Below are 21,495 nucleotides of genomic sequence, written 5' to 3'. Positions count from 1 at the left end.
GGTTAACATTACCTCCCTCTTAGCTGAGTGCCAATCTCATGGCACTTGTTGTTGGTATTGAGAGATAGACATGTGAACCCCATGTATACAAGGGTGGATAAGGGTAGTTGGGTGTGAATGAACTCGAGGATAGGGAAAACCTTAACCCTAGCCATCTAGAGACTATTTAAATAGCCCAGAGGTCACTCTCAATGTAGAGGAGAGTGTACTAGTTATACTTGTGAACAACAAGATCATCTACTTGTACTTGAGCTCCTCTCTCTCCCTCTTATGTACACTCCTAGTCTCAATCTGATATTTCAACATGGTATCAGATCCATCTCTGATCCCTTGAAGTTCCCTAAACCTCAACTAAACCTAAGTGCACAAGAGAAGCTTCATTTTCCCATCTTGGTCTTTAAACCTCCATAGCCAGCCAACACCTACCTCCATTGGAGGAGTTGATGTGAGCAAAGGAGGCCATATCAGCTCTTGATTTCTTCTAGAAACTTCTTTCCTGACTTAGATCACTTTAGCACATTGTAGCAAACCCTGACATTGAGCAATCAAGAAGGCCGCATTGCTCGTTTTTGTGGATCTAGCATAGTTTTGACAGCATGAACTGTTGTGCTCCAACATGGGAAACAGAGGGTATAATCACCTAAGCCACCATAGGCTTTTGTTAGCGCCCCAAGTGAGCTATCTCCACCTAAGAGGGTTTGGCAAAATTCTTTTTGTGCTGCTCACACAAAGCAAAGCCCCTACTGTGGGTTGTCTAGCAACCATAGCCAGAAATCTTCAAGCTTTCTCTTTTCAACATTAATCACCTTGTTTGACACTAATAGTGATTCTAATCAGTGTTTCAAGTCCTAGAAGGAGTGTCTTGCAAATTTGAAGCTCCATCTTAAGCTCAAGGATGCTTGTTAAACATCATTAAGCTTGTGAGAAAGTCGACTTGCAAGCATATACTATGAGATGAGTGCTTGTAAGCTCTAATTTTACATCTCATAGTCATGATCCTATTTCTAATCAGCATGTGGAAGATGTTTTACACTAAATCTCAATCTTGAGAAGATTAACTTCTATCTTAAGCATATGCATTGAGTGCTTCAATGTCATTATGAGGCTATTTGTAGGTTATAAACACATAGACCATTGTCCTCATCCCCCATCTCATCTTGTAACACATCCCAATTGAGCTAGTTATGTATTAATCATTTCTTTTTCTACTTTTGCACTTACTTTCCATTGTGTAAAGGACTAGACACTACCATTCCCTACAGCAATTGGTAAGACTTTCCTATCATGAGCATGGCTTATGCCAATGTTAGACCTCAAATCCATATGTTTGATGGAAAATACTTTCATCCATGGCAAAAGTATAAAATGACGGAATGGGGCTACTAGCCCTTCATCAAATGGACCAAGGTTATTGATCTATAAAACCCACTTGATGTAGAAGATGATGAAAGAGCCCAAGCCATAATCACATTGACCAACTCTCTACTACAAAGGAGAAATGAGATAAGCTTGAAAAGCTTTATGGTGCTATAGGAAAGAACTCTAAAATTTTCCTTAAGATCAATTTTTTTAGTCTAGAGTATAAGCAAGAAGAATATCTAGGTAAGTTCATTTCTCACATGAAGGGGCTCATGGCATAGCTATCCTTAGTTCAAGCTCCAATTCATGAGGAAGATGCCATTAAAATTCTCTTAAAAGTTGTAAAGAAGGTATTCCCAACCCTTGTAACTACTCTTACAAATATCCCAAATCCAACCTTGGAAAGTACCATCCAATCTTGTTTAGATGAGGAGAAAAGAAATCAGAAAGAAGGTAGCACCAATTAGGGATCTACTTTGATAGCCCGTGATGAGCAACTCTTGGTTCATATTATCTCCACCAAATGCTCCTTTTGCAATAAGAAGGGAAATCTTGTTAGTAATTGTTAGAAAAAATATCCTAACAAAATGAAGTATAGTAAATGTAAGAAGACAAGGCATATTACCAGTAAATGTCCTACCACCCTTGAAGTACCAAAAGAATTGGAGGCCAACTTTGTCTCCAAAACATCTGTTGATCACCTTTAAGAGAACCATAAAATCCTCTACTTATAACTACCCTTGTAGCCTGATTTATAAAAGCATCCCATTTTGTTTGAGAGGGGGCATGAAATGTCTTGTAGTCCAATGCCACTTTGGCATTTGGGGGGGTGGGGGGTGGGTGGGGATATTGAGTGATAGGCATGTGAAACCCATGTATGCAAGGGTGGATAAGGGTAGCTGGGTGTGAATGAATTGCAGGGCACAAAAAACCCTAATCCTAGCCATCTAGAGGCTATTTAAATAGCCTAGGGGTCACTCTTAATGTAGAGGAGAGTGTACCGGTTGTACTTGTGAACAACTCATTCAGCAAGATCATATTCTTGTCCTTGAGCTCTCTCTTTCCCTCTTGTGCACACTCTCTTTCTCTCACTCTGATATTTCAACAGTTGGCACTTGTTGATGAGGGCTTGGCTGGTTGAAGGGTTGCCATGTGTGGATCAACGATGGGACTTCATGGAGATTGTATGTGGAGAAGAAGCATCACGAAATGGATTTGAGATTATGGAAGTCGAGAGTAGATTGAGTGGGTGACAGTGGCCTCCGAAGTTGATGGGAAATTGCGGATTATTGATTGTACCTGAAAAGGGAAATGGGGTGCACTACCTGGGGGTGTGCCTACCTCACTGTGCAGTGCTACAAGATGTCCATGCTATGGAAATGTGTGGGATCTAGAGCATGGCAGATGCAGAAGCTATGGAGGTTGGAAGAGAAAGAGTGAGTTCATGAAGACACTGACATACTGACTGTTACACAAGTGAATTAGGTTCCAAAATGGAAGCTTGGACTCATAAACACAATCTTGTGTATTGACTGACAATGACATAGAGACTTTACTGAAGGACAAAAGTACTACGACATTGCATTAGAAAAGAGAGCAAGTACAATACTTTATAGGAAACTAGATGGTAGCACTTCTCCTATTGTGCATATGGAATTCTAATCCTGAGCCCTCACTGCTCCTTACAAAGAGACTGAAGTAGGTGTGATTGCAAATATCTCAACACATGCCAGTGAAGCTGAAAGTTGGGTCGAGAACCTCAGGGAAGCATGTGGTATTATCCCACACTTGAGGATCCAGTTTGTGTACAAGGGGAGGTGTTGTGGGTGTGACTTAGGGCAACAGGTCTGAGTGCAAACTCCCTGGGTGTGTCTTGCCCTTGATGTGCCTTAAGTGTGAAGTGGGGGGACAGTGAGGGCTAGGGGGTTAGGTATAAAGTTGTGTGGCCAATCAAGGCCATTGGACACACCTAACTTGAGAACCCCTAGGTGCAATGTTTGTGGCATTGTGATATTACATGGGAAAGCTCTTTGTTCCTTCCCTTTTGCTTCATATGAGTCTTTTCTTTATTTTCTCATTTCTTTTTTTTTTTTTCCCTTTTTATCTCTCTCTCTCTCTCTCTCTCTCTTTTGAAGATACATTGGAAGGGAGTATGCTAGACATCATTCTAGTGCTCCTCAATAGTTATATTTTGAGGGGGCCTAAGAGATTTGCTAAGGAATGCATGGCTTTGCATGTACCCCTTTTGGTTAATTCTTATATGGAGAGGGGTAGTAGATAGGAAAGGGTGATAATACTTCGAGAACCTGTTGTCACTCATGTCTTCTAAAAGGCTCATGCAAAAACCTAGCAAGAGAGTGGTGAAAGCGGAATTTTGGTGCTAAGAAGTGCTTAAAAATAGCTTAAAATTGTGAATATCAAGGGAAAAATATTCAATGTCAAAGGCGGCAACTCGATCTAGGACGATTTTAAGCATCAAAGTGCTTTAAGGACGCCCGTATAACACTTCCAGATTTTTAGTAATTTTTCTGTGTGCCAGTAGGAGTCACAGGAATTGGCAGGCAATGCAGGACCTCAAGACGAGCTCACAGAAATTTTCGGACTGTAAAACGGACGCCGGACACTAGAGTTAGGCCAAAAACCGGCCGGTCAAAAGAGAAATGAAAGGGTGCCACCCTTTGGGGGCCCCTTTGGGCCCCAAATTCAATGCGAATGGGGGAGGCGGGGGGGCTTTTTTTTTCGCGGCTGAAAAGAAAACCATGGAGGGGGGGCGCAGAGCGACGTGTGGAGAGGGAGGGCCTTGGGCACTACAATACACCCATGCTATCTGAAGCCAGGGCTGAAATCCCTGTTCTCTCGGCCTCTTATCGCCATCCTTCGTGCGCAGAATGGCAGCCTGTAGAGAGAGAGAGAAAATCAGTCTTTCTCTCTCCTCCCTCTCTCTCCTCTAAGGGGGGATTCATGCGGGAAGAGAAAGGAAGAAGAAAGAATGGTGGCTGGCATCGATTGGATCGCTCCACGGGCTGGAAATGGTGACGTCTGATTGCCATGAGCATGAAGTGCTGCTGATTTTTAGATTTGCAGCCATGGACATGAAACCCGTAACACGCAAATAAGCGGTAATTCAAATTTTTTTTCAAAGGAAATTTGAGATTTCATGACTTTTGATTGATAAAATGTTGTTCATATGGGCTAAAAATTGTTTATGTTGATATTTTCCATGAGTATTTGTTGATCATAATCAGAAAATCAGAAAAACACGCATCTTGTGGCCCAAAATAATACACTAAAACACGTAAAATATGGAAACCAAGGGAAAATTATGTTTTTGAGCATAAAAATGGAAGAATAAATAGGAACACCAACTAAATTTTCATTTTTGTTACAAGAAGGAACTAAGGGCCACAGCCCATAACCTATTTTGAATTTTCAGTAATTAAATAATGCTAAAATAAGGAAAAATACAAGGAAAATAGAAAAAAACCACTAAAAATAGGGGAAAAATGCATTTCGGGTGTCGAAAACTAATGAAAATTAAGAACAATGTTTGTGAATGTTTGTGGGGACTGAAGCATGAGGATTTGCCTCAGTTCAGCCCCACCTTCTTGTTCTAGTGTGTCTTTTTCCGCTTTTCACACATAAAATGATGGCAAAATGCCTTATAAATCTATGCAACAATGCAACGTTTGATCGATGGGAGGGTAGAGTGGTTAAAATGTGTCTAAATGCTGAGTGAAATGATGAAAAGCTTGCTGGTTTTTGTTTGCATACCATATAGGTCGGTGAATAATTATAAAATAAGGGCCTAGTAGCACGAGGGGTTCCTCGGTGCTAGCTAGGTTCATGCAACGCCGCATAAGAACGGTAGTTGAAAACCATTAAAAGGATGTTTTCCACATGTACACAATACTGATTTTATAATTGTTTGAGCACTTAGCATCCACAATATGCATAAATCATGGAAATATTTAAAGGTATCGGAAATTCTGGATGCACAGCAATTGCTTTCATTAGGACCTTGACTCACGTTGAGTGAGAGATAGGACACCCTAAGCCATAGGCTAGTCATAGGGTCTAGGGGAAAGAGAAGTAAGGACAATGGTACATTCCTGTATATGATCAATTGGTACCTTGAGTGGATTTTGTGCAAAATGTTTATATGTTGAGCGACGCACCGAGGGGCCAATCCCCAAGGTGTAGGAGAGTCGCAGAGGGGTGGCGGCACTCAGCCGTTGGAGGACCCCCTATGTCTGTGCTTCGTGCCATTAGGCAATGTGTAAGGAACTCCCTCTGAGGAGTAGTGGGTGAGAGAAAAGTGGACTACAAACGACGTAATACAAACGCAAGATGTTTGGAAAGGCAATGTATGTGTCATCAACGCTCCTGGCCGCGAGGCCGTGGGGTTGTTGAGCCCGTGAGATAGAGGTCCGGCTAGTGCACGAGCCAGTGCCGGCCCGTTCTAGGTCCCATCAGTGGTGCGTCTGCCGGGAGCTGCTTAGAAGTGGCGGCCCTCGAATCCTAGTTGTCTAGGGACCAATTAGCAGTTTATGCCAAAGGATACTGTGATTGATCCGTTATTTATCGATAAGCATCGTCTAGCAGAAATCCAAAAGCAAGAGAGAGACAAAAGAGCTAGCGACATGCTAAAATTTTTAGGAGATATTCCCCTAAGCGTAACGGTGCTGAACCCTTACGAGGGAGTGGATCTAGTGGTCTTTGTGCCACAAGTAGTAAGTTAGGAGAAGGGGGGAGCTCTAATGCTCGCCTTCCTTCCATAAGCCAATCTACATCAAGTGCGGGAGGTGCAACCCCACCGCCCCCTATTCCTAGTGCAAATCCAATTTCCGTCATGGCGCAGCCTATTGCAATTCCAGCAGGAACGACGGATTTTCCGGCTCTAGGTTACCCGCTACCCATTTTTAATGGGTTAGTTGAGGAAGATGTAGAACTCCACATTAGGGAGTTTCAAAAGCTGATGTTTAACTGTCGCATCCAAGAAGAAGGACATTTAATGATGTTCTTCAACATGACTCTCAAAGGAAGAGCTGCCATATGGTATCATGGTTTAGAAGCCGGAACCATATTGAATATTGATGCATTTTATGGAGCTTTTCAAAGGGAGTTTGCCCCTGAAAGGGGTGGGCAATATTGGTTGCGTGTACTCAACGTGACCCACCAAGAACCACATGAGGATATTCGTGCTTATGCGAAGAAAATAAAAGAGGTTTTCCGTAAGTTGGACACCTCTATTCCTATCCCCACAGCTGCCCAATTGCAATATTTCCTACATGGTTTGGACTTTAACATCCAATTGCAGTTGAGTAGTGTCCCCTTGGGGGATATAGATACTGCCATTACACGAGCACAAGAGGTGGAATCTCGACTACAAGCAGCCTATGCTTCTCGAGGCAATTCGAATATGGGTCTAGTATTGGGAAACAATATGGCGATGGCCAAGGGATAGCGATGGCTAATCCTAATGGGAGAGGGAACATGATGCAGAATGTGCCTTTATTACCAGCTCCCCCTAGCATGTCGATGCCTACGGGCAGTCAAATGCCTCCAAATGGTGAAGGCTAGGCAATCAATTCTAATACCATGCATGTGGCTCAACAACCAGTGCCTAATCGAATTCTTAGGCCGATGGAACGACATGGTAATGACCAAGGCTATGAGTCGAGCGCTTCCAATGTTCTTGACGAGGTTAAGGATATGATGAAGCATTATACCGACATAATTATGGAGCAGTATCGACAAATAGCCGTTGATGTCAACTTCCTTAAAAAACAACAAAATTTGATAGGAAGTAGATACCCAGATGAGGGTGCACCTTCGAGGTTTAGCTGCAAATGGTGTGGTGGGCAACACTATCCAAGAAATTGCCCAAATGTTAAGTGCGACATCTGTGGAAAATTTGGCCATTTAGCAGCTACTTGCTAGAGTAAGATCAGTTCCCTCCAGCAAGGTAGTCGGCAAAACCGGGGCCTGTTAATCATCGTGTGCAAGGAAATGATTCCCAACGAGAAGACGGCCCTAAACAAATACTTCAACGACCAAAGACTACAGTGGAGGAGCTACCTAGTGTTAGTGGGGTTAGTTTGATTGAGGCTGTACGTGTTAATGATGCTGAAACCTCTAATCTGCGAGCTATTCTTACAAGAGGTCAAAAGGGTAGAGAGGCCGACAAGGATAAGCCTGTCGATGGAAACCCTAAACAAGGCGACAAAGGAACGCAAGTTTTGGATCCTGCCATGGAAGGGGGACCTTTGAAGCCCGTGGAAAGTAAAGCCGATAAGGAATCACCAAAGAAGAAGGTAAAAGTTAAAAAAGAGGCAATAAAGCCGGTTCAGCGACCTAAAGAGCGGATGGTTTGGCGTGAAAAGCGAGCTCTATCGAACTATCATGAATTCGATTTGGCGAGCTCTCTTTGTGAAGTCAAGCCGGATGTGAATCTTTTGCAGCTTATTAAGCTTTCTCCACGAGTACGTAAGGAATTTAGAAAGATCCTCCATACCGGGTATATCGTAGAACCTTTGGGTATTGCACGAGTTGGTGATGACTGGTTCGAGCATGCTGAGAAGCATTGCCCAAGGGTTGCAGCCTATGTCGATGGGATATTAGTAGATTATGCCATTGTCGACACGGAATCATCTCTTAACATTATGAGTTTTGAACTGATGGAAAGGTTGGGTCTTGCGATCCAGAAAGATACCTCCACAATTCTCAGAATGGCAGATGATAGTTTGAGGCAGCCGGAAGGCTGCATTACTAAGGTCCATGTCACTGTTGCAAATGTAGAATGCATGTTGGACTTTAGGGTGATTTGTTTTGCAGGGCGTCCAAGTTACCAAGTATTACTTGGACGACCTTGGATCTTGCAAGCGGACTGCCAAGTAGATATACCCGCCGGTCGGCTAATATTTGGCAGAGGTGCCCAGCGTGTGGTGGTTGATGCTTATCCTGAGTCCCCGCAGAGTGAGAGAGCTCCTCTATCCTCTACAGAATTGGAGACATTAGAAGATTTATCTGCCAGTGAGACATCATCGAGTGATGAGTCCAAAGAGGGATCCACGACGGAAGACATCTATCAGATCACTTTGAACGAGCCGATAGAGGCCCAAGATCGTATAAGAGATGCAGATGTTGTCGAGCTAGACCTTGGTACGCCTGATGATTCGCGGCCAATCAAATTAGGTTCTATGCTCAGCACAGTAGAAAGGGAGGACTATGTGGCCTTGATTTAGGAATTCCGTGATATCTTTGCCTGGAGTTATGATGAGCTGAGAGGCATTCCTCCTAGTCTTGCTGTTCATACAATTCCATTGAAAGAGGGCAATCGTCGTGTACGATAGAAAGTAAGGCGTATGCCTTTCGAACTGAGGGACGGGCTGTTTGAAGAGTTACAAAAGCTTCGAAAAGCGGGTTTGATTTTTCATATGCAACACACGGAATGGTGTTCGCCAGTTGTGATCAGAAAGAAGAAAAATAATCAAATTCGATTATGTGTAGACTTTAGGGAGCTGAATAAGCAGAGAGTTAAGGACTGCTACCCGTTGCCATTTATTGACCAGATTTTGGATCAATTAGCGGGTAGGGAGATATATTCGTTTATGAATTGCTTTGCAGGATATAACCAGATGGCAATTGCAGAAGAGGACAAGTTGAAAACAACTTTTATTACTGTATTTGGTACTTTTGCGTACCATGTGATGGCCTTTGGTTTATGCAATGCGCCTGGTTCGTGGCAACGAACAGCAGATAAGACATTCGGTGACATATCCCCTGAAGAAGGCAGTTGAGAGGAAGGCAGTTGATCATTTTAAGAAAATGCTTTGAGCGCTGTAGACAATTTTGCATCGCCCTAAACCCACGGAAGTGTGTTTTTGGAGTACCTTATGGGCTATTGCTGGGTCATGTGGTCAGTTCGGTAGGAATTGCGACAGATCCCGAGAAGGTCAAAGTTATAGTTGCCATGGGTCCACCACGCACTCCGAAAGAAGTTCATAGCTTTCTGTCTTCGGTTGGTTATTACCGTAGATTCATAAATGCCTTGGCAAAAAGAACGTTGCCGCTTACAAATTTATTGTCCTTTAGCTGTTTGTTTGTATGGGGTGACCCTTGTAAGGTAGCATTCGAGGATGTGAAACAGGAGCTAGCAAGAGCTCCCGTTTTAAAAGCACCTAAAAGAGGTGAGGTGTTCTATATATTCTTAGCAGCCACCATGTATAGTATCAGCTGCTGTTTAGCCCAAATTTGGGAAGAGAAGTGGTATCATCCGATAGCCTTTGCTAGTCGAAAATTGGGCATTTCAGAGATCAATTATACCTACATGGAGAAGTTGTGTCTAGCGATGGTCTTTGGGACCAAGAAATTCAGGCATTATATTCTCTATGAGAAAGTCGTGCTTTATACGAAGGCGGAGGGGCTTCGACTATTGATGAATAAGCTACAGCCGCCTGATCGTCTAGCTAAGTGGTTAATCAATTTACAGGAGTTTGATTATGAAATCAGGAGTAAGCCACCAAGGTTGCAAGGCATCGTGGAATGTCTTGTGGACTTTGGGGAGCCGAAAGAATTTGTGGCTGAAGGTAGTGACATGGAGTTGTTATTTAAAATAGATACGGCATCTATTCCCTCCTGGTACGCTGCAATAACGCATTATTTATCGACAGGAGAGGCGGGATCCGAATTATCTAAAGCTGAGAGAAGGAAAATTAGGCAGCAAGCGTTAAAGTTTGCCTTGATCGCAGGTACATTATATCGGCAAGGGGTTGATGACATCTATCGCCGATGTGTGATGCCTGACGAGGTGCCATTCATTTTGGAAGAGTGCCATGATTCTGCTTGCGGCGGCTATTTTGCTGGACGGCTTACATCACAAAAGGCTTTAAGAGCAGGTTATTGGTGGCCTGCCATCTTCCAGGATGCGTTTGCGTATGTTAAGAGATGCGATATTTGTCAACGACATGATAGTCGAGAGAATAGGAAAAGACCACTCACCCCTATTATGGCGATACTTCCATTTGAGAAGTGGGGAATAGACTTTGTGGGTCCTATTACTCCGTCGTTGACTGCGCAAAAAAGCTATATTATTGTAGCAACTGACTACTTCACAAAGTGGTTAGAAGCACGTGCAACAAGGAAAGATGATGCTAAAGAAACTACTAGTTTCCTTTTAGAGCAGATAATATGCCGTTTTGGTCTGCCGAAAGAATTAGTGTCGGACCGCGGAACCCATTTCCTGAATAAGGTGATCAAAAGCTTGACAAAGACTTGGCAAATCAAGCATAACAAGACAACCCCATATAACCCGCAAGCCAATGGGCAAGTTGAAAGCACCAACAAGCAGCTTGTGGACATCCTGTCCAAAATTATGTCGAAAAAGAAACAGGATTGGGATAAAAAGTTATACGTGGCAGTGTGGGCCTACAATACGACCTTCAAAAGAGCCACTAGCCATACCCCGTTCAAGTTAGTATATGGGGAGGAGTGTGTCTTGCCTTTAGAGATTGAGCTGCCGACTATTCGGTTTTCCATCAATCATTCTTTGAGTGATGAAGACGCACTTTTTGAGCGCTTGATAACATTGGCACAGTTAGATGAGCTTAAGCTGTAGAGCTTATTGCACCAAGAAGTGGCGAAGCGCCGAATGAAGCAGCTACACGATCTTAAAGCCAAGAAATACACCTTCAAGAAAGGACAGCTTGTTCTGTATTATGACGCACGACGCGAATTATTTCCAGGCAAGCTAGAGCCCAAATGGGATGGGCCCTATAGGATCGTTAGAATAGGAAAGAATAAATCCACAGTCTTGTTAGCTGATCTTGAGGGGATAGAATTTAAAAATAAGGTTAATCTTAATAAGATTAAAACTTATTATTTCAAATTGCACTAATACTATGACTACCTTGCAGGTCTAGGCAAGATCGATCAAACATCTGCAAGGAAATCATGATAGAGGTTGATGGGTCGTCCGATCCCTTATTTAGAACACCCATACTTAGAACAGAGGTATCATCAAGAAAAGCTCATTTGGTGGAGCAAAGGATACAAGGTGACTGAGCAAGAAGGCAGGACATTTATTTGGGAGATCAAGGTCTTCTGCCATCACTGCCTACAAATTTTGACGAGCATCCCTGTTGAATTCAATGATGATGGAGGGATGGAGCCTACAGTCCACCCGTTGAATATGCTAAATTTCGATTACCATAATTACGAGTAGAGTTCAGGATGGCGGGATATGTAAACCCTTTATGGACGTACACCTTGTACTTTGATGGGGCGTCCAGGGGTCCATGCAAAAAAGGAAGTGTAGGAGTTGTCATCCGAGACCCCCGACGACGCATTGTCATGAAGTTAGTTGCTTATCTCAGGGTGAATTTTACCAATAATATGGTGGAATACAAAGCCCCGATTATGGGGTTTGAATATTGCAAAGAAGGGTGGTATCCACCAGTTGTTGGTGAAAGGGGACTCTCAGTTGGTTTTAAATCAACTCAATGGGACGTACACAATACGAAACCCCATCCTTTGCATGTACCATCATACTGCCATAGCCCTGCTAGACGAATTTGATAGAGTGTCTTTTCAGCTGATTTCACGAAATTGGAATCAGTTTGCCGATTCATTGGCTAATTTTGCGTATGAAGAAGACCTCTTCTTTAATTGTGGTCCTTGTCCCGATATATCTATTGACGATGAGACAGGACCTGGTCGTTTGTGGGGTATGCTTTCTGAACATGCCCTCTTTGGCAGACGATGGCTAATCTGGGTGATGCAGAGGGTGGGCGAGACTCATCTGCCTTTATTATCTTGGACCCACATACTGATTAGATGACATGTGATGCGAACACCTCTAGCGATATACGCAGGAGAGATGGGTTATAATTTAATGCACCTAGTTTAGGGCTACGAGCCTCTGTTCCCCTGGGAATGTTATGCTTTGATGTCTATCATAGTTGTTTCCAGGAGGATGTTATGTGTAGTATTGTTTGATTTCATTAGGCCAAGAGGGCCAATCTATTGGCAAAGTCATGTTTGATTTCATTAGGCCAAGAGGGCCATTTCCCTATCTAGTGCGGGTGCGTTTAATTGGGTTTTTGTTTTAAGTGTTGTGCTGGACAGGTTTCGTGGTTCGTGGAATTTGGTGGAGCCTGGAGGAGCCTTTGCTGCGATGGAAGCTTCTTGTGGCCAATCCAGGTGATACCTCTCCTTTACGAGTACTTTTCTTTCCTGTTATATGTGTATTTGTACTTGTCGAGGGGGTATATTTTTGTTGGGGACCGGCAACCAAGGCATGAAGTCCCAGGTTTAGGCTAAGTATGTCTGAGGGAGGTCTGAGTAGTCGGTACCTCCTATTAAGGCATTGCCAGGTATTAAAAGACCTGTTTTAGAAGGAAGTCCTAGTGGCCCTGTTCTGCTCGCTTGCTAGGCAGCCATTCTAGGAGTCACTGCTAGTTGTGAGGCAGTTAGAGAAGCCTGCCAAAAGATAATAATGATGATGCCAAGAAACCCCGAACATCCCAAAAGATGAATATAAATATGAAGGTGTGTAAAAAGGAGTTCTAACCCCTTTCAAAGAAAAGAAAATGAATGAAAATGTATAAGCAGTTGATCGTCGCCTTGCGAAGACCTAGTAGGTTCCTGGGGACGAGTCAGACCCGTGGCCGATATCTTGTCTTCCTAGGGGTGGCTTCTTGCTGGAAAAAAAAAGAATAACAAAACAAGGAAGGTTGGAGCAAAAATAAAAGTGAGCATTAGAAAAGGATTAAGTGTCGCCTTGCGAGGGCTTGGTAGGTTCTTGGGTGCCGAGACAGGTCCTGAGCCCGATGCCCTGTTCTCCTTGGGTCACTACGCTCAGCTCCCTCCTTTTTACATACCCAAGTATGTCACTTAAATAAAGCCCTAAAGGAAAAGGTGCTAAAAGAACATACTTCTTGATCAGGCTATAGGAGTCCTCACCTAGTAAGAGCTCCTAGTTGTGTTGTCCTTAGTTGGTAGGTAGTTCAGACCACCACTTAGAGTAACCTCTTTGACAATTCTTCTTAGTTTGGTTGTGTTGGAGCAGTTGGTTAGTGACTCGCTTCGGATCTTCTATTAGATGATGCTAGGCCTACTCCTTGTGGATGTCATGCCTTGGTTCTGTCACGGGGTAGGGTGAGCGTTGTGCTGAGTTTTATCGCATATTTGTTTTGTATCAGCTTGATGCTTCTTTGGTTGCTTATGTGCAGATATGTTCGTGGATTCAACAGGCTGAGTCGTCCTATCCCGTGGTCGCCAATGAGAGCGGAATTTTGGTGCTGAGAAGTGCTTAAAAATAGCTAAAATTTGTGAATATCAAGGGAAAAATATTCAATGTCAAAGACGGCAGCTCGATCTAGGACGATTTTAAGCATCAAAGTACTCTAAGGATGCCCGTATAACACTTCCAAATTGTTAGTAATTTTTCCGTGTGCCAGTACAAGTCACAGGAATTGGCAGGCAGTGCGGGACCTCAAGATGAGCTCACAGAAATTTTCGGACTGTAAAACAAACGCCGGACACTAGAGTTAGGCCAAAAACCGGCCGGTCAAAAGAGAAATGAAAGGGTGCCACCCTTTGGGGGCCCCTTTGGGCCCCAAATTCAACGCGAATGGGGGGGGGGGGGGGGGGGGGGGGTTTCGTGGCTGAAAAAAAAACCATGGAGGGGGGGCGCAGAGCGACGTGTGGAGAGGGAGGGCCTTGGGCACTACAATACACCCATGCTATCTAAAGCCAGGGCTGAAATCCCTGTTCTCTCGGCCTCTTATCGCCGTCCTTCGCGCGCAGAATGGCAGCCTCTAGAGAGAGAGAGAGAGAAAATCAGTCTTTCTCTCTCCTCTAAGGGGGGATTCATGCGGGAAGAGAAAGGAAGAAGAAATAATGGTGGAGGCTTGTTTGGCATCGATTGGATCGCTCCACGGGCTGGAAATGGTGACGTGTGATCACCATGAGCATGAAGTGCTGTTGATTTTCAGATTTGTAGCCATAGACATGAAACTCAAAACATGCAAATAAGCGGTAATTCAATTTTGTTTTGCTTTTGATTGATAAAATGTTGTTCATGTGGGCTAAAAATTGTTTATGTAGTTGTTTTCCATGAGTGTTTGTTGATCATAATCAGAAAATCAGAAAAACACGCATCTTGTGGCCCAAAATAATACACTAAAACACGTAAAATACGAAAACCAAGGGAAAATGATGTTAAAATTGGAAGAATAAATAGGAACACCAACTAAATTTTCATTTTTGTTACAAGAAGGAACTAAGGGCCACAGCCCATAACCTATTTTGAATTTTCAGTAATTAAATAATGCTAAAATAAGGAAAAATACAAGGAAAATAGAGAAAAACCACTAAAAATAGGGGAAAAATGCATTTCGGGTGCCGAAAACTAATGAAAATTAAGAACAATGTTCGTGAATGTTTGTGGGGACTGAAGCATGAGGATTTGCCTCAGTTCAGCCCCATCTTCTTGTTCTAGTGTGTCTTTTTCCGCTTTTTACACATAAAATGATGGCAAAATGCCTTATAAATCTATGTAACAATGCAACATTTGATCGATGGGAGGGTAGAGTGGTTAAAATGTGTCTAAATGCTGAGTGAAATGATGAAAAGCTTGCTGGTTTTTGTTTGCATACCATATAGGTCGGTGAATAATTATAAAATAAGGGCCTAGTAGCACAAGGGGTTCCCCGGTGCTAGGTTCATGCAACGCCGCATAAGAATGGTAGTTGAAAATCATTAAAAGGATGTTTTCCACATGTGCACAATACTGATTTTATAATTTTTTGAGCACTTAGCATCCACAATATGCATAAATCATGGAAATATTTAAAGGTATCAGAAATTCTGGATGCACAGCAATTGCTTTCATTAGGACCTTGACCCACGTTGAGTGAGAGACAGGACACCCTAAGCCATAGGCTAGTCATGGGGTCTAAGGGAAAGAGAAGTAAGGACAATGGTACATTCCTGTATACGATCAATTGGTACCTTGAGTGGATTTTGTGCGAAATGTTTATATGTTGAGCGACGCACCGAGGGGCCAATCCCCAAGGTGTAGGAGAGTCGCAAAGGGGTGGCGGCACTCAACCGTTGGAGGACCCCCTATGTCTGTGCTTCATGCCATTAGGCAATGTGTAAGGAATTCCCTCTGAGAAGTAGTGGGTGAGAGAAAAGTGGACTACAAACAACGTAATACAAACGCAAGATGTTTGGGAAGGCAATGTATGTGTCATCAACGCTCCTGGCCGCGAGGCCGTGGGGTTGTTGAGCGCGTGAGATAGAGGTCTGGCTAGTGCACGATGGTTCGTTCTAGGTCCCATCAAATGGCCTTAACATCAGACGGGTCATTGCATAACTACCTACCCCTACATTGATATCAAAATAGAGGGGTGGTAGACACTCTTCCTAAACTGCAAGTTTTCCTTTTAGTATGATTTGTAAGAGGTGGAGGTAATTACAAGTGGTAAGAAGAGCGAGCTCAAGGCATGCCATGAACTCATCCAAGAAGTGAGTGATGGAGGGTCGGAGGTCTTATGCCCCAAAGGTCAAGTATTCTTCAGGAGTGGCAGCATTGACATTGTAGATCAAACGAAAGTCATGCCTACCATGCTTTTCCCGATCAACATCCACACTATGGCACCTTGGGTAAGCATTGGAAGTGGGGTCATTCCTTTCATGCGCCGGTAGCGTGTTGCAAAAAGCCATCCATTCCTCAAAATTGTTGTCCCAGATCTTTTGGTACCATTTAGGTTGGGATTCATAGTCTTTGAGTTTTCTTGGCCCTTCCATGGCCTTGTCCTCCCAATACTTTATGGGCTCTCTTCTCTATAACATGGGATTTTTAACCCTCTCGTCTAGGCACTGCTTCCCTAGCCTCTTTGAGACCTAGATGGCTCCTTCAACCACTTGTGGGGGTAGCACTCGATTCAAGGTAGAAGGATAGAAGAATTCAAATTCAAATGGCCTACATTCATTCTCCCACTACTCCCAATGGTTGAATTTTAGTGCCTAATTGATAGGCAGTTATTCCTCAATTTGCAACATTTGGATGTTGACTACTTCTAACACAAGTGAATTAGGTTCCAAGATGGAAGCTTGGACTTATAAACACAATCTTGTGTATTGACTAACAATGACACTAAGACTTTACTGAAGGAAAAAAATACTATGACATTGCATTAGAAAAGAGTGCCAGTACAATGCTTTATAGGAAACTGAATGGTAGCACTTCTCCTAATGTGCATATGGGATTCTGGTCCTGAGCCCTCACTGCTCCTTACAAAGAGACTGAAGTAGGTGTGATTGTAAATATCTCAACATTCTTTCAGTCATTCCTGCTCTTGAAGGATACGAAGGTGTTGGTTTTTCGCCTCTAGTAGATTTTTAGTTGACTCATTGTCTTTCTATACCCTAGCCTCTTGCAGTTTCTTCAGTGATCATTCCTTTTTTCATCTCTCCTTATGGAACTCTACATGGGACTATATCTTCACCCTTTTCAGCTTCTCAGTGAGCTCCTCTTCGAGTTTCTTAAGTTGTTCAAATTGCTATTCCATGTCCCTTTTCCCTTGTACAAGGCTTGAGAAGTCCATTTCTAGCCCCATTTCTCCCTCTAGCTTTTCCATTTGGAGTTCCTCTGCACTCTCTTCTTGTTTCTCCACCTCCATTTTCTTCCTTGCTTCTAGTTTCTTCTTTAGATCATTCACCTGCCTTTGATAGATGGTTACCTACTTTTTTTTTCTCTAACTACTGGTAGGCAATGAACGCATCCTTCTCAATCTCTAATTCTACCATAGTGGCCTTCTTGTCTTCCTTCATATTTTCGAGTTGGCCTAGGAGCTCTTGCACGTATTCATCATAGTTGGTTGCTATTGGTATGGCTAATGGCATGGATGTTGCCGATGCTTTGACCTTGGACTTCTTTGGGTCTTTTCTAGATTCTATATCCACAATAGTAGGTCTCTTCGTCCCTATCACTGAGGCTCTACCACTTGGTGTCTATTCTATATGTATTAAGTAAAGTCTCTCTCTCTCTCTCTCTCTCTCTCTCTCTCTCTCTCTCTCTCTCTCTCTCTCTCTCTCTCTCTCTCTCTCTCTCTCTCTCTCTCTCTCTCTCTCTCTCTCTCTCTCTCTCTCTCATGCAATTCTTATACTGAATGTTTGTATATAATTTGTGATGCATGGTTATGTGTTTTCTTCATTATGCTTATTAGATTCATTGTCAAACGTTAACATAGACAACATACTTGGTGATAATTATATGTATGCCTCCCACTCGCATATCTATGTTATTCATATGATATTGGTATTTATTCAAAGTAGATGTATTTACTTTAATCCATATAATAAGTTGATGTACAAAATATCTATGCATTTTAAATTGCAATGAAGCATAATTGTGGATTGAAACTACTACCACAAGCACATTAAGGCACTACATGACGTACATGATATATTACTTGGCTTTGCAAGAGTGTACTGTAATATTTCTATGTGTGAAAAGTACTCATGGTGAGATATTTTGATTGGTCTACCAATAACTACCAAAACACTTGGCATTTCGAAAAAATGTGTATATAGATATATCTCTCTTAGTAAAAGCATCAAAGTACCATAAAGCACCACTACCAATAGCACATGGTCTTAAATTTAGCACTCATATTTCATTCTCTACCTTCTCGCTTTATCACATAGGCCTAAACACAATTCATCTACACAACCATACATGGTAAGATCAGAGTTCATAACTCCAAACACAACATAGCAACATGTTCACACACACGCACACACACACACACACACTCTCTCTCTCTCTCTTGCATCATATACTTTATAGATGCTTGCATTTTGTTAACTTCCACATTTGCACGTGTTGGTATCAATAGATGTATGATGTATGTATAGGTGTTACATGTGTGTATGTATGCACATGTATTTATACCCATATCTATCGATGCTACATGAGGGTGTGTGATCATATAGCTAGAGAGCTTTGGTGTATGAATAAATCGACTATGTGGCTCTCCTACACTAAGATGAGCAACATAATTATGCTCTAATGGAAAGATTGTCAAGTGCAAGATTCGGGGTATATGGACATGAGCGCATCGCTAGGGTTTGCACACGGGCCGTGCAAATCGCAATCTAATGGCTGGGGCTGATCATCATCATGAATCATATAATGATGATTCTCATTGCCTGAGCCTTCACACCCGACATCCACATAGTGATGATAATCGTGTAGGCCGAGCCGCAGAGGCACGGACTTCATGGAAATCCTCGCATTCGTTGAACTTCCATGGCTCATGTGGAGCCACAGGGGCACGGTCTTCATGCAAATCTTGCCTATCTTTGCGGAGCTTCGATGGCGTAGGCACGCCACAGGCACAGACTTCCATGGATGCGTCAAGGCTTGCATGGAGGTGGAGCGAAGGGCAAGGGAGGGGGAGGGCACTGTAAGAATCCACAGTGGCACTACCGGCCGAGTCCAAAGGTTTGCTCCAGGAGGCTTGCTTCTTCAGCCTCGGCAGAAGCCATAGCCAAGCCCCCAAGCTTTCTCGAGTTGAGCAACCATTCTATTATCCTTTGCCAAATATCTACCAAGCGGACCAAAAGAAGAAGCAGCAGCTACCACCATGTTGAGGATAAAACATTAATAAAAAGCCAAGTAGGCTACTATAGTCGCCATCTCACACGTGACTCAATTTTAACATTGAGCCTTTGTGTAGCTTTGTGCAAAGTTTGATGGCTTGATCACAAGAGAGCAAGCATAAATCTTCTCTCATTGATGTATGTCACCAAGCAATTCAAAATTGTAGGTAGGAAGTAGTACTGCTCTAAGATTGAAGTCTCACCTTTGTGATTGGATTGATTCCATGTTGATGTCGCAAAAGAGAGCAATGCTCTTCGTAGTAGTAAGTGGAGTCTACTTTGACAAGAAAGATGGGATGTTGAAGATACTTTATAGCAACAAAGGCGAGGTCATGGAAATTTGGGAATTAACCTTATTCATATCTATCAGATGCCATGATTTGTTGTCTCAACCATAGTACCTAGCATGTTGTACCTATTGCAAAACATTGTGGTTTTGTACGCCACTTCCACGTAGGATGCCTTGATAGCAGCAATAATGCATGATCAACTCAATGATTATCAGAACAACCATGTAAAGGTCCAAGCTGCCTTTGCACGCACCATCAAGATCCAAGATAAGGCTATCAAAGATGGCGATTTCTAGCCAATTGTGCAACATAGTCATGGTCTTGAGGAGGAGAATCCAGACATTAGCTATTATCATGGTCTACTTTAATACTATTAATGAGAAAGACTGATGGCTGCAACAAAGAAGGATCTAAGTGGAATAATTCAATTCTTCCATTGAGCCCATAATTACAAAGGGAAGGAGATGCTTTATGTTCAAGTGTGGTTTGGACCCCTCAATCCCTTATTGTACTCATAAGCATGTGGTGTGACGACATAATCAGGATATAAAAAATTAGTTTTGAATTGATTTGGGAAATTATCCCCTTGGCTACATCATCGGTGCCAATGGTGGACATTACAATTGTAGGATACTCTAAAATAGGTACCCATATGATGGAGTTGGTATTCTTGTCTCTCCTCTCTCATATGGTCCAATCTTTTTTGATTTAGGGCTTCATATTTATGTTATCTCTATAGATGATCCTTATCTCTCAAAGTTAGTGCATTTACATATCAGAACTTCTAACTTACATATGAAAACTTCTTCTACACATTTAGCCATCCAATGTAGAATGGTCTTTAGATGCATGTCCCTTGCAATCCTTAGAGTACTAGAAGGAACAAATTTAAAAAAAGAAAAAGAACAAACCATTATTATGAAGGCAAATGAGAGTGCACAAAGATTTCTATCAGAATGTGTCAATTGGTCAGATATTGAGATTCCACAAGAATAGCAACTAAACATCCAATATTTGCAAAAAAAAAGAATTACTTCGTCTACAAGTACTAAGCTTAAGAAATATCAAAGGCAAAACATTGGTTTTATCTGAAGGTCAACCTTCTAGGTTCTCCAAACCTTCAAAAGCATCTCTATGGCATCTTCTATTAGTCATTCTACTCAGCTCAAAGTCTCTCCATCACAAAGAGCCAATTCTAACCACTACTTGTACATACCCACAAATTATAGATGGAATTTGCTTGCATTGTAAAAAGCTAATTGAAAGTACTTCAGTGAAGAACGTGCTTGAATCCAAGATGACAGCCCAAGATATTGGCCCGAAGCCCAAAGAGTTTGGTCTTAATTTTGGTCCAAGGAGGTTTCTCTCCTAAAGTTACAGAGAGGAAGACAATCAAGTTGTGAACAAAGATCAAAAGTGGAATGTTACAAATGAGGAGAGAAAGGTTATATCTTCCCAAATCATCCAAACCCTAGAAGATCCATGGATTACAAGCCCCTTTGTAGCTAATATAAAGAAGAAGGCCACAATGTTAAATATTGTCCCAGTCCCAAGGCTAATGCCACGGATAACCAACATAAGAATCATGAGCATGCCTCCAACTTAATAGAATTAGAAATAGTTGCCAATAAAGCCAGTCAAGAAGGCCACAATGCTAAAGATTGTCTTAGTCCTATCAAGACTAATACCATCAATCGAACAGAAGAAGCAAGAACATGCCTCCAACTTAGTAGAATTGGAAGTAGCTGCAATAAAGTTAGTCAAGAAAAGAGAACTTATGGTTAATTTGAAAAACCCAAATAAAAAACTAGAAAATCCATTAAAAATCTCTAAGACTTAAAAAATATAGATTAAAATTTCTAAAAATCCCTCAACGAAAAAAAACTATTTCACTACATTGTTTTTTAAATTAGAATTTTTATTAGAAGTGTTGTTTTTTTCACACACAAGGATAACTAGTTGTTGTTAGTCGCCCGTTTGCCTCTCCTATCTGTGGATTTTTGGACAACGTAGTCCCACGGGTTTGCATTCCTTTCCTCATTGTGCGATCAAATCTTGCAAGTGTCCTACACATTACTAGGTCCTTTTTCTTTTCGTTCTCCATGTGCACCATAAGATTACTAAATTATAAATAAAATTGGCCTGACCATTACGCCACCAAATGAACATAATG

Source organism: Lygodium microphyllum, chromosome 29, assembly GCF_053477565.2.
Source record: "Lygodium microphyllum isolate KBCC chromosome 29, Lygodium_microphyllum_v1.1.10, whole genome shotgun sequence".
Classification (NCBI taxonomy): Eukaryota; Viridiplantae; Streptophyta; class Polypodiopsida; order Schizaeales; family Lygodiaceae; genus Lygodium; species Lygodium microphyllum.
This window is presented reverse-complemented; position numbering follows the sequence as displayed.